The following is an 18,493-nucleotide window of genomic DNA, read 5'->3' as shown; positions in this document are numbered from 1 at the left end:
ATCTTTATTTTAGGGAGAGTCCTTGATTGAAATCTAGGTGACAATTTATGAGCTAGCATTGGGCCTTTTTTATCTTTAAATTTATAGAATTTAGCACCAGTCCATTTCATGTCTTCCCCTGCTTTAGTTGTAAGTACCAAGTTCAGGGCAGATCTAGCTGCATCAAGTGCCTGAGTAGGAAAGTTAAGAGGATCAGATTTATGTTTTTTACGGAGGTCAAAATAGTTGTTTTCCAGTCTACTTATGTCCAGGTTCCTTTGTTTCTTGAGGTTAGCGGCCACTTGTATAATTTTGCCCCTGATAGAAGCCTTGTGGGCAGCCCACAAAGTTTCAGGGGATACATCTTCCGTATCATTATGCTCAAAGTATTCTAGAAGAGATCGCTCAATATCCTTCATTAGGACAGGATCCTTCAAAATAGACCTATTTAGTGTCCAATGAGACACTTTAGGAGAAGTGTCCTCTCTCCTCAGTGACAAAAGAACCATCGAGTGATCCGACCAAGGAACATCAACTATATGAGACTTAATGGCAGCTGGGATGTGATGGTTAGAGATCAATATATGATCTATACGAGAATAAGAATGGTGAGGGTTAGAATAGTGAGTATAGTCTTTAGTTTTGGGGTTCAACTCCCTCCAGATGTCAGTTAATCTAGACTGATGTAGAATGCGTGCTACTTGCAAACTAATTTTAGTTGGTCTGATGATTCCATTGACAGAAGGTTTGGACTTATCCAATCCCGCGTCAAAAGCTAGGTTAGAGTCCCCACCCATAAGAATGATCCCCTCCATAAATGGTCGGAGGGTATCAAGCATCTGTGAGAAAAACTTTTTCTGACCTCTATTAGGTGCATAATAAGAAATAAATGTGTACAGTCTTCCATCAAGGGTACCTTGTAGCAAAAGAAACCTACCTTCCGGGTCTCCAAATTCTTTAATCAGGTTAAAATTACAATACCTAGAAAACAGAATGGCCACACCCTTAGTTTTGTTTTCTGCTTTAGCAAGGTAAAATAATGGAAAGTGGGCATGCAAAAAGGAGGGGTTGTATCGTTTAGGAAAGTGGGTTTCTTGAAGGAAAACCACATCTACACGGAGAGACTTGTATACTTGAAAGGCTTTGCGCCTCTTAATAGGAGAATTTAACCCCTGAGTGTTGTGAGTAACAACACTAAGGGGTTTAGATACATCATTCGATCCAGCCATAAGTCTCGTCAACATCTACGGACAGGCAGGACCGTATAGATATCATCAGTAGTCCCGTAAATACGAACAATGGCAGGCAGGCTGAAGAGATGAAGAGAATATGAAGAAGAAAGAAAAAGAAATAGAAAGAAGAGATAAAAAGAGAAAAATAAAAAAACATATTGCACAACAAACTATTAGATCGTGCAAGGTCAATTTGTGACCAAGAATGGGGGAAGAGATTGATTCTCCTTCCCTCATTCAAACAAGAAATTTTAGCATAGTCCCAGAAAAGGACTATATTCTTACCCATTGGGTCGACAAAGTGTCAACACAAGAGGTAAGTTGAGGTTTAATACCTCACCGTCGTCTGTTGTCGACAAATCAAAAATTACATCATAAAACAATTTCAAGAAAAAAGGCATTTTGAATCAGAGGATGACCAAAAAAAGAGGAGAAAAATCTAAAGAAAAACGGCATTCAACTAGGTATGCAATCCCGGAGTCTTTTTTTTTCTTTTTTTTTTTTTCTTTGCAAAAAGCATCCGGGATACAATTCATCTGAATCAAAGAATAAGAGATACGTCCTGGATAAGTCTATTCAATATTCAGGGGACTTGATCACCTCCAATTTTCTTGTATTTGACCTTGTTCCGTGGATTCTGAGTCGGACTAGTAAGAGTGTTCCTCTTGGCAGATTGAACTTGAGGTGGAGTAGTGTCCATGGCAGGTTCAAGAGATATAATTTTCAGATCAAACAGAAGTCGTTCACCCTCTTGGAAACTATGTATTACATGGTTTCTGCTATTATAATTGAATTTTAAGGCAAAGGGGAAAGCCCATTTATACTTGATGTCCTTGTTAATGAGGGCAGACAATAACGGTTTCATCGCTCTTCTTCTCTGAATGGTATATGGTGAAATGTCAGAAAATATTTGTATTTTATTACCTTGGTATTGAAGATTCTCCTGTTGTCTGGACCGTTTCATAATGTCCTCCTTGGTGGAGAAATTATGAGGCTTGACCACCACATCCCTGGGCAAACCATCTCTTCTTAGTGGACCTAATGATCTATGAGCCCTATCAATTTCCAATTTTATATCAGGCATAGATGGAAGGAGGATTCTCATAATGTCTCGTATTGCTGAATGAACGTCCATAATGGACTCAGGTAGACCCCTAACCCTGAAGTTTTCTCTTCTTGACCTGTTTTCCAAATCATCAATCTTAGCCTGAGCGGCCTCCAGTTGTTCTTGCAGGAAATAGATATGGTCATCATGTTGTTCAGTTTTTGAAACGTTAGTGTCCAATTTATGTTCCACAGAATCAATCCTGTTGCCAAGACATTGGAAGTCTGCCCTAATATCTTTAGTAATTTTCTCGGCCGTATGAGCTAAACCCCTTTCCATCATTTCAGAGATCCTGTTATAGAGATCAGCAACATTGAAAGAAACTTCAGGAGCAAGTTCAGTGTTAGCATTTACATGAACAGGGTTTTGAGAGGGAATCACAACCGGATTCATGTGGTCAGCCATTGTAGGTATTATCTCCCCCCTAACCACAGAGGAATATAGAGCTGTAGGCGTGGTTGAACCCAAAGAAGTTGGTGACGTGGTAGGCAGCAATTGAGATGAGAATTGTTCGCTGGACATAGAATCACCAGTAGGTGTCTGAGTACATGCATGGGGAGGGGTTCCCATATTAAAAAGACATTCGTTGATGACTGAATTCTTGTTTTTCTTGCCCTGTTTCCCCTTCATGTATAATAAGAGCAATAATGCGTTTGTATCAACAGGCGTTAAGCCGCAATATATTATAACATCAGCAGCACAGTCCTATAACAGTCACTAAAGGAGCAACCCCACCATATCAACTACAGACAGTTGGTATCAATCCAATGATCAGTCCAGACTCAGCTGTTATTTAACTGAGCACAGTGAGAAGTCCAGCATCATGAGAATGCCACAAATTATGTAACATGCATGTGTCATACTCGTGTTAAAGTCTGCTGTTTTTGTCAACACACATCAGACGGTGAGCAGGTATACCTCATTAAGTTTCCATTGTAGGAATTACCTCAGAGTTGTTCATCAGTGTATAGCACCGACCCCGAGCACCGTATCTGGTCAGATCATATGGCATGGAAATCAGTTAAAAGTATGGTTATACACTTCTTGCCCTTGGAGATCCTAAGATGGTTTTGGTTTCCTCTCAGCCTCTGACACCCTTTCAACCGTGTCAAGTATTTATCAAAGGACACTATTTATTAAAGTAAAGTAAAGTTCCATCCACTTTGAAGGGCAAAGGGGAAGTAACACTGAGGCCCCGTACACACGACAGAGGAACTCGACGTGCTTGGCACGTCGAGTTCCTCGTCGAGTTTTGGGATGAAGCCGCCGAGGAGCTCGGCGGGCCGGCTTCTCCCATAGAAGAACGAGGACAACGAGAAAATAGAGAACATGTTCTCTATTTTCTCGTCGAGTTCCTCGGCGGCTCCATCGAGCCAAAACTGTACAGACGACAGAGTTTCTCGGCAGAATCCGGGTTTTGACCGAGTTTCTCGGTGAATTCTGCCGAGAAACTCTGTCGTGTGTACGAGGCCTGAGCCTTGAGGAGAAAGGACTGTTCGTGAGGTAAGACAGTGGGTGAAGCAAGATGGCCGCCGTAATATGGATCCTGTAGATCTTTGGGTATTTATTAGGACCCTGAGGAGAAGGTCTTAAATATAATAAAAAAAAAAAAAAAAAAAAAAGGTTGCTGCCAGGCTCTTGCAAATATATATCAATTATATTGCTCAAACCCCCACACTGAGCTTTTAGGAACTGGAGGGTGATTTTAGGAGGAAAGTTATTATAAAGCCAGCAGCTTTTACCTCATAAAAAAAAATTATATGCTGCAATAAGTGCGTAGGCCACAAGATGGCGCTGTCACCTCAATAGACGAATTTCAAAATGTGTCTGAGGGCCTCCGGGAAAAAAGAGCGGGTGCTTCCTCCAGTGACCTTTCAGGTAGTTGCTCCGGGCACCCCTCTCAGATCAATATATCGCTGGTGAAGGTGGACGGGCGACCCGATCGGTCCGCTGTCCCCGCCGTACTCGATCGCGGTGTCGTCCGCAATTCACTAGGCCCCAAGATGGCGATGGAGTTCCTATGAGGGAGTAGGCCTCGGATCACACCGATAAGTGGGCAGACGTCCCGGGCAGCTAAAAAAGGTATGGGACCGTACAGGGAGAATCCCGGGCACAGGATGAGGGTATTTTGGGCACTAAAATGACAGTACCAACACTGGATGGCTGTAGATTAGATCGCCACTGTCAGAGCTCATCTAGAGTACGTCCAGCGCCATCCTCGTCCGGCCACGCCCCCACCGCTAAAAAATTTATGATCGCCGCCATTACTAGTAAAAAAATATTTAAATATAAATGCCATAAATCTATCCCATAGTTTGTAGACGATTGTCAGGGACTGCAGACATGGTACAAGAGATGGTCAGAGACTGCAGACGTGGTACAAGAGATGGTCAGAGACTGCAGATGTGGTACAAGAGATGGTCAGAGACTGCAGACATGATACAGGAGATGGTCAGAGACTGCAGACATGGTACAAAAGATGGTCAGAGACTGCAGACATGGTACAAGAGATGGTCAGAGACTGCAGACATGGTACAAGAGATGGTCAGAGACTGCAGACATGGTACAAAAGATGGTCAGAGACTGCAGACATGGTACAAGGGATGGTCAGAGACTGCAGACATGGTACAAGGGATGGTCAGACTGCAGACATGGTACAAGGGATGGTCAGAGACTGCAGACATGGTACAAGGGATGGTCAGAGACTGGAGACATGGTACAAGAGATGGTCAGAGACTGAAGACATGGTTTCAAGTGCCCATCATTGCAGCCTCACTGTACATATGAATGCAGCCCCACTGTATATATGAACGCAGCCCCACTTTTGTATATAAATGCAGCCCCACTTTGTATATAAATGCAGTCCCACTTTTGTATATAAATTCAGTCCCACTTTTGTATATGAATGCAGCCCCACTTTTGTATATAAATGCAGTCCCACTTTTGTATATAAATTCAGTCCCACTTTTGTATATAAATGCAGCCCCACTTTTGTATATAAATGCAGCCCCACTTTTGTATATTAATGCAGTCCAACTTTTGTATATAAATGCAGCCCCACTTTTGTATATAAATGCAGCCCCACTTTTGTATATGAATGCAGTCCACCTTTGTCTATGAATGCAGCCCCACTTGTATATTAATGCAGCCCCACTTTTGTATATTAATGCAGCCCCACTTTTGTATATTAATGCAGCCCCACTTTTGTCTATGAATGCAGTCCCATTTTTGTAAATGAATGCAGTCCCACTTTTGTATATTAATGCAGTCCCACTTTTGTCTATGAATGCAGTCCCACTTTTGTATATTAATGCAGCCCCACTTTGTATATGAATGCAGCCCCACTTTGTATATGAATGCAGCCCCACTTTGTATATTAATGCAGCCGCACTTTGTATATGAATTGCCCTGTTGCCCCCCCCCCCTGGATCCGCCGTTGGCTGAAACAGAGGCCTAATTTAGCCAAATAAAATGGATGAGAGCTAAATAACTCTCTCATCCCCCTTAAATTTAAAATAGCACCTGTACAGAAAGTACATACCATAATATACTACACTATACTATATTACACTATACCATAATAAACTACACTACACCATACTATACTATAGTATACCATAATATACTACAATATACTATACTAAACACCATAATATACTACACTATACTATATTACACTATACCATAATATACTACACTACACCATACTATACTATAGTATACCATAATATACTACAATATACTATACTATACTATACACCATAATATACTACACTATACTATACTACACTATACCATAATATGCTACACTACACTACACTATACCATACTATACTATAGTATACCATAATATACTGCACTATACTATACTACACTATACTATATACCATAATATACTACACTATACCATAATATGCTACACTACACTATATTATACTATAGTATACCATAATATACTACACTATACCATAATATACTACACTATATACCATAATATGCTGCACTATACTATACTACACTATACTATATACCATAATATACTACACTATACCATAATACTGTATGCTACACTACAATATACCATACTATACTATAGTATACCATAATATACTACAATATACTATACTATACACACTGTATCACCAATCCTTGTAAAGAGCCAATGACGTAGGCTGTTTACCATCTGATCAGCTGTTTCCAATCACAGCTGATCACATCGTAAACAGAAAGTGCAATTTATTGACCTTTCCTCTGTTCGTGCTAACAAGGCAGATAGAGAGACGACCGATTTATTATCAGTGCAGACCCACCAAGGATGCCCACTATAGCCCACCGGGGATGCCCACCCATGACCACCAGGGATGCCAATCAGTGCTCATTAAAAGGTACCAATCAGTACCCAATGGGGTACCCATTAAAATGCATACAATTGGACTCTTACAATTAAAAATACAAAGCTTGCGGTATAAGTATAATGCGGCATGTGTAGCGCCGTCTTACTGTTCCTTCCGCTCCTCCCAGTCTGTGGTAGCTTCGCTCTCTTCCTTTAATGGATTAAAATACTACACCATTGGAAGCCTTTCTCCTCCTTGCTTGATACCTGGGTATTGGCTGGAGTCTCTTGCCCCCCCCCTCATCTTTCTATTCAGGAAGGCGCTCAGCAGAGGAATAGTGGTGAGAAGGATGGAAGGACACTACATTACAGGAACACCAGTGGTATATAGCAGAGGAGAGTGGGGACAACGGATGTGCCCGATTTTATATCTCAGAGGTGAGAGTTCTGGGAGACCGGTGTAGGATTCACATTTTGGTTCAATACTCCAATTGAGAACATACTGCGGATGGGCAAAATATTACTTCTAATGCCCTGTACACATGATCGGTTCATCCAATAAAAACGGTGTGATGGATTTTTTCATCAGATATCTGATGAAGCTGACTTTCATCAGTCTTGCCTACACACCATCAGTTAAAAAACCGATTGTGTCAGAACGCGGTGACGTAAAACACAACAATGAAGACACACCTATATGTCTTAATGTTGAATTTGCCTATTATTCCAATGTTAAAAGTTGTCTTCCATGTTAACTGTTGTTATACTCCAGTTGGAACGTCAGTCGAGCTTTTGCATGTAAGCAAAATGTATTTAAAAAAAAACAAAACCCAATAAAATACTTATACTTAAATTAATTTTTTTTCCTCTTTAAATATAATGTTGCTCTCTCTGCAGTCCAGTCTCTCCTGGTGTCATCACCTCCCGCCTTTCTACTTATCTGATAGTTACAGTCAGTGGGCGGGGCTGATGCCAGGAGAGACGTGAGACGTAAAAGCAGAGAGGAGAGAGGCGGGCCGGGCAGTCACATGAGCGCACCATAAGGTAACATCTGAACGGAGCGCTCTCCCGGGAGGGGCGGGGACGGGGGCAGGGGTAAACATTGATTATTACGATCGCATGCATCAGTGCCGCATCGGGGACACCCGAATCGCGATGCAGTGATTAAATTTGACACCCCAGGGGGCGCGCAAGTGGAGGATTCTGGGAGGACGTCCCAGGGACGTCCTGTCACAGTTACTTGACCGCGTTGTAGCAGTAAAATGCCTATGGCGCGGTTGGCAAGTGGTTAAACTACTTGCGGCTGTAAAGATAAAAATACCAAAAATTGTAATTACATGCCCCGTTAAACAGGGGCAAAAAAATTGGGCCTTGGGTTTGGTGGTTGGGTGGTGGTACCACAACACTGTAACCCCTCACAGATACTTTTGTTGGAAGCAGGAACGGGCCCTGCTGTGAAATATTAGATCACAAATTGTAATTCCATGCCCCTGTTAAACAGGGACAGAAAAATTGGGCCTTGGGTGGTGGTGGTGTCACAACACTGTAACCCCTCACAGATACTCTTAATGGGTGCAGGAACGGGCCCTGCTTAACTATTATTTAACAAATTGTATTTACATGCCCCTGTAAAACAGGGGCAGAAAAATTGGGCTTTTGGTTTTGGTGGTGCCAGAACACTGTAAGTTACTCACAGTTACTCTTGTTGGAATGGTCCCTGCTGTGAAATATTATATAAAAAATTGTAATTACAGGCACCTGTTAAACAGGGGCAGAAAAATTGGGCCTTGGGTGGTGGTGGTGCCACAACACTGTAACCCCTTACAGATAGTCTTGTTGGGAGCAGGAATGGGCCCTGCTGTGAAAAATTATATTAAACATTTTAATTACAGGCCATTGTTAAACAGGGGCAGAAAAAATAGCCCTTGGGTGGTGGTGATGGTGCCCTAAACCAAAAATATTGTTGGAAGCTAGTATCATCAAGATTGAGGAGGAATAGAATAGTCAGCATTGGCAGTCTTAAAGGGATCCCAGATCCATAGCAAATGCAATTAGTTACATCAGCATCAGGTGCTTGATAGCTGCTGATCTAAGACTGGTAAATTGTTATGAAAGTGAGCTTATAAATGGAGTCTTTGGACAGATGCACTCTTTGATCCGCTAAAAACCCTCCAGTCGCACTGAATGTGCATTCAGAAAGCATGCTGGCTGCAGGACAAGCTAGTAGCTCGACTGTGTATTAAGCAAGTTCTGGCCAGTGGACCATCCTCAAGACCCAGTAACTCAGTGGATGCGCTGTTGGAAAGGTCTCCTAGTCTGCTCCTGCCCCTAGATATTCCTGCACCATATAATGCAGACGCTGGCGATGGTTGCTTGAACTGATCAGACCTCGGCGCTGAGGACTGAAAAATTGTTTAAAGGCATCGGCCAGCCATCCACATTCTCCACTGCTCTTCCTCTGACTGAATGAAGCTTCAGCAACACGCTGCCCAGCACCAGGAAATGGCAACCTCCCAGAGTCTGAAAATATGTTACACAAACCTTTCTTTAAGGCCTCCTGAAGATGTTTCACCCTCTGCTCCCTCCGCAAAGGCATCTTTACCCTTGTAACGTGGATCAAGAAGGGTTGTCAGCCAGTAATGATCCCTCGCCTTGATACCACAAATCCTATGGTCCTTTCGCAGGCTTTGCAGAATCAGGGAGACAGTGCAGCGTAAGTTTTCAGAGGCATTTGATTCTGAGTCCGTGTGCTCCAGCAAGAAGACTAGAGGGACCGTATCACTGATGCAAGCATTGTCGCTGGTCACCATCCTTGTGGCCTCCTCAAATGGTGACAGGACAGTGCATGCATCCTTGATCAGTAGTCACTGGAGTGGTGAAAAGAAGCCAAGCTCCCCTGTCCCTGTCCTGGTGTCAAATTCGCACAGGAACTCATTGATGGCCCTCCGCTGTGTGTGCAGCTGCTGCAGCATTGCCAACATTGAGTTCCACCTGGTGGGCAAGTCACAAATGAGGCGGTTGGTGGGCAGGTTGCATTTCCTTGCCTTGCATTCCCCAGGTTGAATGTCAGCCAGCCGAGTACTGGCATTGTATGACCGGCGGAAATGACCACAGACTTTTCTGGCCTGATCTTGTAAGCCTAGGTTCTTGCTCAAGAACCACTGAACAACCAAATTTAGGAACATGGGTCAAATGTCTCTATTGGAGGGCGGAGAGAAGGTTGGTGCCATTGTCACATACAACCATTCCTGGCTGAAGCTGGCATGGTGTCAACCACCTCTGAGCCTGCCCCTGCAGAGCTGACAAAATCTTTGCCCCAGTGTGGCCCCTGTCCCCTAGGCAGACCAACTCAAGCACTGCATGGCATCTTTTAGCCTGACTGTTTGCATAGCCCCTTGAACGCTTATGGAGTACTGCTGGTTCAGAGGAAAAATCTGCAGAAGAGGCCATAGAGGAAGAAGAAGAGGAGGGGGTGGAGGAGAGAGCTGTGGCAAAATCACCACTAGCATTTTGGAGGTGTGGTGGCGGAACAAGCTCCAACAAAACTGAACCCTGTCCTGCATCCTTCTCAGCTGCCTGCAGAGTTACCCAGTGTGCCGTGAAGGAAAGGTAACATCCCTGCCCATGCCTGCTGAACTATGAGTAAGTGGTAATAAGAACCTTACTGCTGACCGCCCTGTTCATCGAGGCCAAAACATTGTCTTCCACATGCCGATAGAGAGCGGGAATGGCCTTTCGTGAAAAGAAAGGGCATTTTGGAACCTGCCACTGAGGTACAGCACATTCCACAAATTCATGAAAGGGGGCAAATTCTACTAACTGAAAAGGCAGCAGCTGCAGTGCTAGCAATTTGGACAAGCTAGCATTTAGATGCTGAGCATTTGGATGGCTGGGACCAAATTAATTTTTACGGTTCAGCAACTGGGGAAGGAAATTTGCCTGCTAAAATCATTTGGCGGTGTACTGCTAGCATATTGTATGCAAGTACTTGGGACACCTATTGCTATACCTTCATTCATCTCAGTGCAGGTTTTTGAGAGGACTAGAGGTATAACATACCCAACCCTGCAAGAAATTTCAATACTGCCCTATTTTTCCGTTTCCTAATTTTCTCTAAGGGGTGTGCAGAGAGGTGGCAAAGCCTAACTAGCCTCTGCACTATCTCTGAAAAAATTATAACGGATTTTGGAAAAATTAGCTGAATCTTCTGTAAATCATCCCTGATGTTATATATAATGTCGAATGTTTTATGCTTTCCAATGTCATTTCCCCCAAGATGGATTATCAAGACATCAGGTGGAGGAAAATGTTCTGACCATAACATGCCTCTCTTCCCACTCCAATACACTTTGAACTTATCTAAACCCAAATTAACCGTATAACTTCTGTGCTGAGCTCTGAGATGTGCCCAATGGATGAACGAATGTCCGATGATCCAAATAACACGAAAATTCCCTGAAATTTAAAAAAATATTGATTAGGGCAAACGTATAACAAATAGCGATTTGATTTCCATCTACCTAGCTTCTTTATCTTGTTAACGTCTAAGCCTAACCTTGTAGCTTCCGTAGCTGCTCCTATCCTAAAAGAATGGGACGTAAGCTGAGCTTGGTCTAAATTCAATGACTTTAAACATTTCTTAAGCACACTTGTAAATTGGTATTTTGTAAGATTCATGAATGAACATTTTTTAAGTCCCTGAAGGTCTGAACAAGCAGTATTCGTTTGCTAAATGGACCGGGCAAATAGAAGCACTATCCCACGCGTCCAAATGCAACCAACTACCTCTACCAAACTGATCAGTTTTAGACTTACCAATCAGTACTTTAAGAGACCCTTCAGTGACAATAATGTATATAGGATTCAAAAACCGAAAAGCACTCTATTCGTAGCCGTACAAAGATCACCCAAAACCTTTTGAGTGATGGGTTTGCGAGCGTCAGCTGAAAAATTGTCTTCAGGGCCTGTTTCACTGAAAAATATTGCATAAATGAAGGTCAATTGTTTAATTTTAGAAAAAAACGATATTCCCGACAGTCTTCTGCACGTAGGACCAGGAATATTGCTTAGCAAATAAAAAATTTAGAAAACGTAAAGCTATGCCTTCAGAAAAGGAAGACACTGGCTCCTGAATTAGATTAAAAAAACTTAAGTACAATAACCAGACTGACTGATATCCCGCCCAGGTTGATGGAGCAACGGAATTAGCGATATACTCAGATATGGGCCTTAAACCAGGTCCCATAGCATGGGTGGACACGACCGTCCCGTCCCGTCCGCTTCCGGGAACAACTGGAAAAAACGGTCCATCTGAAAACGAGATAATGAATCCGCCAAATCATTGTCCTTTCCTGCTACATGCATAGCTTTTAACCAAATATTTAGGCTTAAACATTTAAAAAACATATATCCTAAAAGGAAAATGACCGGCGGAGACTTTGAGGTTAGGCAATTTATGGCATACATAACACCCTTATCTGTTCTTACCAATATTCTCTTATTCCTAAAGAAAGATCCCCAAATTTCCAACGCTACTATAATTTGGAATAGTTCTAAAAACAATGTTTTTCAAATATCCTTTCCCTTGCCAAGTTGGGTCCCATCGTTCAGCGCACCAATGGGTCTGCCAAATTGCAGAAAAACCTAAAGAACCTGCAGCATCCGTAAAAAGAAAAAAATCCTTGTATAAAATAAAATCCTCCTGCCACATGGCTCTACCATTAAAATTAGAAAGAAACTGAAGCCAAACCAAAAGGTCCTCCCTCATTTTATGTGACATACAAACATGAGAAAAGGGGGATTTTAAGCCGGAAATTGACAACAAGTATAGACGTCTGGAATTTTTTTTTTCCAACCGGCATGATCCTAGTACCGAATGCTAATAGGCCTAACAGGGACGGAATCTTTCAATAGAACCTTTTTTTTACGGATTAAAGACAAAATTAAAAATTTAATTTTGTCAATCTTCAACTCAGGAAGTCTGAATTCCATAAGGTCCGTATCAATAATGATACCCAGAAACTCTAGACATGCGGAGGGCCACACTGTTTTTTCTTGTACAAAGAGTTTTATTGAAAAACACATCAACAATAAAAAAAAAGAGAATACAAAAGAAAAAAAGCAGTGGAGGACACACCATAAGCTTATCATATATCAGAAAAGATAGTCCGTAAACCTGAGATTAGTCCAGCTCCTAGGGATCCGAAAGCGAATCCAAAAGGCCGGCAATAGAATGTCCTCAACTCAAGTGGCCTGCTAGAGTGACCTAATGCTGGCTTAGGTAACATTCCGGTTTTCACACCGGGGTAAATGTAAAACTTAAAAGCACAGTTGTTATACGATACACAACCTTACAAAAAAATAAAAAATAAAATTCAAAATATATACATATATATATAAAAATAAATGATATAACAAAAATAATAAAATATATATATATATATATATATATATATATATATATATATATATATATATATATATATAAATACAATTCAAGCAGGCACATAGTAGAGGATATCAGTATTCCAATTTGTAAAATAAATAATGCATCCTGTGTCCAAGGCCAGCAGGACCAAGCCTGAGGGCCCAAGCCACAAAGAAAGAAAGGGAGGATGAAAAGAAAGAAAGCCAGCTAGAAAAGTAGCATGAACAAGTAGCGATGAAGGGAAAGAGGAATAGAAATGGAAAAGAACAGCAAGAAGAAAGTAAAAAAAGAAGAAAAGAAGATAGAAGAAAAAAAAGAAGGAAGGGGGTCCACGGGGCGGGGGGAACGGAGGCTCATCAAAGAGAAAGTAGTGCTGGGTCAAACCGTGAAGGGTGGTTGTAAGCCACCCAGGGTTGCCATACCCGGAGAAATTTATCGTGGGTATCTGCTAACACAGCAGTAAGTTTCTCATTAACCATAATATCATTAATGCAGTTTTTAACTGCTTCGAAGCTGAGAACCGGGGTCTTCCAGGCCCTTGCAATGATCAATTTAGTTGCAGTAAAAACATGCGCCGCCAACTGGCGTTCAGGGCGGAGAAGCTCCGTGATCGGTTTCCATAAAAGGGCCTCAAAAGGGTCCCTCTTCAAGTTGGTATCAAAGAGGTTGCGGAGCAACGCATAAACTCTAACCCACAATCTGCATACCCTGGGACAGGTCCACCAGACATGTGCCATCGTACCCTCCTGAGAGCAACCACGGAAACACAAAGGAGAGTAGGAAGGTATGAAACTCGCCAGCTTGGTCGGGGTATAGTACCACCTATAGAACACTTTATAAGCGTTCTCTTGAAAGAGAACATTCGTAGAACATTTAGACAATGCCATGGTCATAGCCTGCCAATCTTCCGGATCGAGTTGCTTCCCAAGCTCAGCCTCCCACTGGAGGTGATAAGGTCTCAAAGGCGGTCTCTTATAGTTGATATTCGCTGCATAAATCAGAGATATGAGACCCGGGGAATGGGGGCGCGATCTACATAAGCTTTCGAAAGGGGTCATGATATAGGGGGTAGGTTGGGATCTGAGAAGGCGCTGAAGGAAATGTCGGAGTTGTAAGTAGCTATAGTGTTCCCTGAGGGGAATATCATGGGAGGAACGTAAGAGTGAAAAAGAAATAATCTTGGTTGGAGAAAGCATAGAATGAACATCTACGAAGCCATGTTCAGTCCACCATGCAAACTGTAAGGGGTTATTCCTACCTGGTGGAAATAAAATTTGTTTTATTTTATGTGTACGCCGCTAATGGGTACACATAGTGTTACCATGACTCATATGTAGCGCTACATTATCATCCTCAATCACATTTATGTCTACTGGGATGTGGTGGCTGCACGGATACAGCCATCACTCCAATCTGTCTGTGCTTAGGCCTTGCACTCGCATATATGCCAGATAGGGAACAGTGGCGGTGTCCATGCAGCTACTGAGTCCCAATAGACATGAATGGAACTGCCAGCACAGGGATGTATGGAACACTTGTGCATCCCCCACATGGGTACACATTGATATGCCCCATGTGAATGAGGTCTTATGGTGACACTGGGACTAATGTGGGTGTGTTTAGGGACACTGTGACTGGCTATACTGGTGTGGTGAGCATGCAAGGGCTTGTTTATAAATGTGGTTTGGGGGAGGGGTGGTAAAACCCTGCCTCTTTAGCTGGGAAGATAGCGGCTGGGGGTGTACACATGCCACAGTAGGAATTATACCCCTGATATGCTTGGTGGGCATTACCACTGAATTTCACATAAAACAGGGATTCACTGTAACTGCATTACAACCATGTCCATAATTTAAGGGGTTAAAAACAGTTTTGTTTAACAATCCACAATTGTGAATGGGCTTTTATTGTTTTTTTTATTTTTGAATATTTTTTACATTTTTATTTCTGATTATTTTTTTACAAAAATATACATAAAAAAATAATCACTGTCACCAGAACAGCGCCGTTTCACTAGGGTGACATTATACTGCTCTAATAATTACAGACACTCTATGCTTCAATGGCACTGATCACTAACCAGAGCAATACAGTGCTACCGTAGTGACACTGCACTGCACTAATGACAGTAATCAATGCTGTTTTTTGTTTTGCTGTCTGTTTTTTGTTTTTCACTTTTACAGTGTGTAGTACAGTGCCCAGCACTATACTACACACTGTCTCTCCTCTCACAGGCAATTGTTGTGAGAGCAGAGACTTGACAGGCTGCAGCTTTGCAACCTATGTTTGCACTGCAATTGGCTGCAGTGAACACATGTTACATGGTTAATTACAGTGGCCCTCTATCCTGATCTGCTATCTACAGTGCATACAGCAATCACAAGTGTATGACCTTGCCCACTATATATAAATAGCCAGGTGAGAGCCTCCTTTTTTCCGGGAGAACGTTTGGATGGTATTAATATTAATTTTCACACTGGATTTCAATTATTTTTATCCTACTCCTGATAATCAGAATTATGTGGAAGTTTGTAAACATAGTACTTTTCCACACAGGATTTTTGATCGGTCTGTTTGTCAATTTTTCAGGAGCACCTGATCAAAAGGTCCATGCAGCTCTATGGGCAGACTGATCTAGTAAGGTTACTTTGTGGTATAAGCAAGGAAGCTCAGACCTCTGCAGTGTATAAATGTGATTTTACTAAACAAAAAAGCTGTACATACAAAAAACTGTTACAATATTAGAAATACAATTTGAGACTGACAGATATACCTATGAGAAGCAAAATGCCTAGCAAATAAAAAGAAACTATGCTATATATTCAGTAAAGGTAAGCTCAGGGGAGGGCTGGCAGGGGGGGCAGGGTGGAGATCTCCCCCCGGGTTGGTGACACTATGTACAGCAACCGGCCACCACTACCAAATGCTGTTTTTGCAGAGCAGGAATATGCCTGCTGGAGCTCTGTTAACACAGGTCACGGCCGCTGCTCACCTCCCACTGTGCAGCCGTGCCTGTGTCAGCTCCGAGATAGATGGCTGCAGAGCTGAGCTATGTCTCGTCTCACACATAGCTCACGCTCAGCGCACACCAGCGCTGACATCCCCTTCTCTGCACAGACACGAGGAGAGATAAAGCTCATCTGCTCCTCCTCCTTCTGAGTCTGCCCTGCCCACACCACCCGGGCATGTGTGGGCACTGGACAGGAAGTTTGAACCCAAAAAAGCATTAAACGGCCTACCTGCGCCTCAGCCTCCATCCTGGTAAGCTCACACTCTCTAGTCTCTCCTGCCTCCCAGTGTATAAAAAGGGGTGCTCTGTGGACTTTGTTAAAGGGGAGGGGGGGCAGGCTTTGGTGAACAGAGACCCTCTTTACACAATAGTCCACAGCATGCACCCTTAAATCAAGTTTCCCAGAACACCCCTTACATCAGATCTGATGTATATGGGGTTTGTGCGGACTCTGATGTAAGGGGGGCCTCTGTGCGGACTCTGATGTAAGGGGGCCTCTGTGTGGACTCTGATGTAAGGGGAGGCTCTGTGCAGACTCTGATGTAAGAGGGAGGCTCTGTGCAGACTCTGATGTAAGAGGGAGGCTCTGTGCAGACTCTGATGTAAGTTGAGGCTCTGTGCAGACTCTGATGTAAGTTGAGGCTCTGTGCAGACTATGATGTAAGGGGAGGCTCTGTGCAGACTATGATGTAAGGGGAGGCTCTGTGCAGACTCTGGTGTAAGGGGAGGCTCTGTGCGGACTCTTGTGATTATGAAAAATCTTGGACTGTTTAACTTGATCCATCACTTTGACGCTCTATGGGCCACTGGGTTTGACTTGCCCCCCAAGCCTAAGGCTGCCAGCCCTCCCCTGAGTAAGCTTAACAGTTACTTAACTCAGATTACAGTGGGTTCATGATCTGTCTAGCAACGAGGACTCAATCTTCTCTAAGCAGTTGCTGCAGATCAGGTAAAAGTGTCTTCTGCTGGTCTGGCACAGACCTAGCTTCTATGGTGTTAATGCATCATGGAGTCCTGTCCATTATGCCTGACAACCTTTTAGATTTCAGGTTGTTTACCATAGTTACCAAACAACAGACTGCTCCAACTGTATCATCCCCACATGGGTGTGGCCCCTTTTGGAAAACTGAGCTTAATGGGTGAAACATTCTCAAATTCTACCTCAAGATGACCCTCTGATATCATACATGCCATAGGTTATATACACAGTAAAACCTTGGACTGCTAGCATAATTCGTTTCAGAAACACGCTTGTAATCCAAAGCACTTGTATATCAAAGTCCCCGTAAGAAATAATGGAAACTCAAATGATTCGTTCCACAACCATTTATTAATGGGTCCTTCAGTTTATAGTCCATAAAAAAAGATTATAGCAATGTGACCAGGTTATGCAACCATAAAATGTCCATTCACAAATGAAAGCAAAGCAAAATCCAGCAGGAGCTATCGAGTATAAAAGAGAGGCGGCTGTGAGTTTAGCAATATGTTGCTAAATGTTGTACCTTCATTAAATGTAACCATATTGCTACACTTATAGGCGCCTCTCTTCTCTTTTAAACTTGGTTGTGACATGACGCTATATCAAGACATCACTTGTATATCAAGTCAAAATTTATTAAAAATCTTTGTCTTGAAAAACGCTCTCAAACCAGGTTACTCTCAAACCAAGGTTTTACTGTATATATGTCAGAAGAGCCAAGCTATTTTTCCAGGTTACAGAGAAATAAAAACATCTAATTGTCAACTGAAATACAATAGTTCTTTGCTCCCATTGTATCAAACAGCATTTGTTTAAGTATCCTCTTAAACAAACACGATGTCTGTCCCCAAGACAAACTACAGATTGTTCCAGTCTGATAGAAAAATCCTTCATATAATATATTTTATATCAAACGCAACACATTCCGCCCTTGATTTTTTCTCAGACTCCACACAGAAAATAAACTCATACTAAAGATTAATTTGCCTTGAATACAACCCCCTTTCATATTTCTGCAACTGAGGTGTTTCAGTCTTTTGCAAAAGTTCTTTAGAAAGTCCAATAGAAATGAGTCCAGGCGTGTAACACATCAGAGGTCTTGCTCTCCACAGCTCTTGCAGTCTTCTATTATTCTGTCCATCATGAAGCCACTTTTGTCAGGTCTTCCTATGGATAAAATCAGAGACAGCCTGTGGCGTGGAAAACAAAGCTGATTATCTGCTCCTTTTTATAATACATAAACAGTAGATCCCGACTACAATCTCTCCTCTAATTAGCTTTCTGCCTGAATATCTGACCAACACTTCGCCATGTGCCTATATCCACTTCTGACCCTTCCAAAGAACATTGACAGGGAGGAGAGGAAACATACTGATATGTCCCAGAAGATCATTGTTGTTTATTTTGGAAGTTTTTTATGTTATAGAG

The sequence above is a fragment of the Rana temporaria genome, chromosome 3 (assembly GCF_905171775.1).
Source record: "Rana temporaria chromosome 3, aRanTem1.1, whole genome shotgun sequence".
Classification (NCBI taxonomy): Eukaryota; Metazoa; Chordata; class Amphibia; order Anura; family Ranidae; genus Rana; species Rana temporaria.
This window is presented reverse-complemented; position numbering follows the sequence as displayed.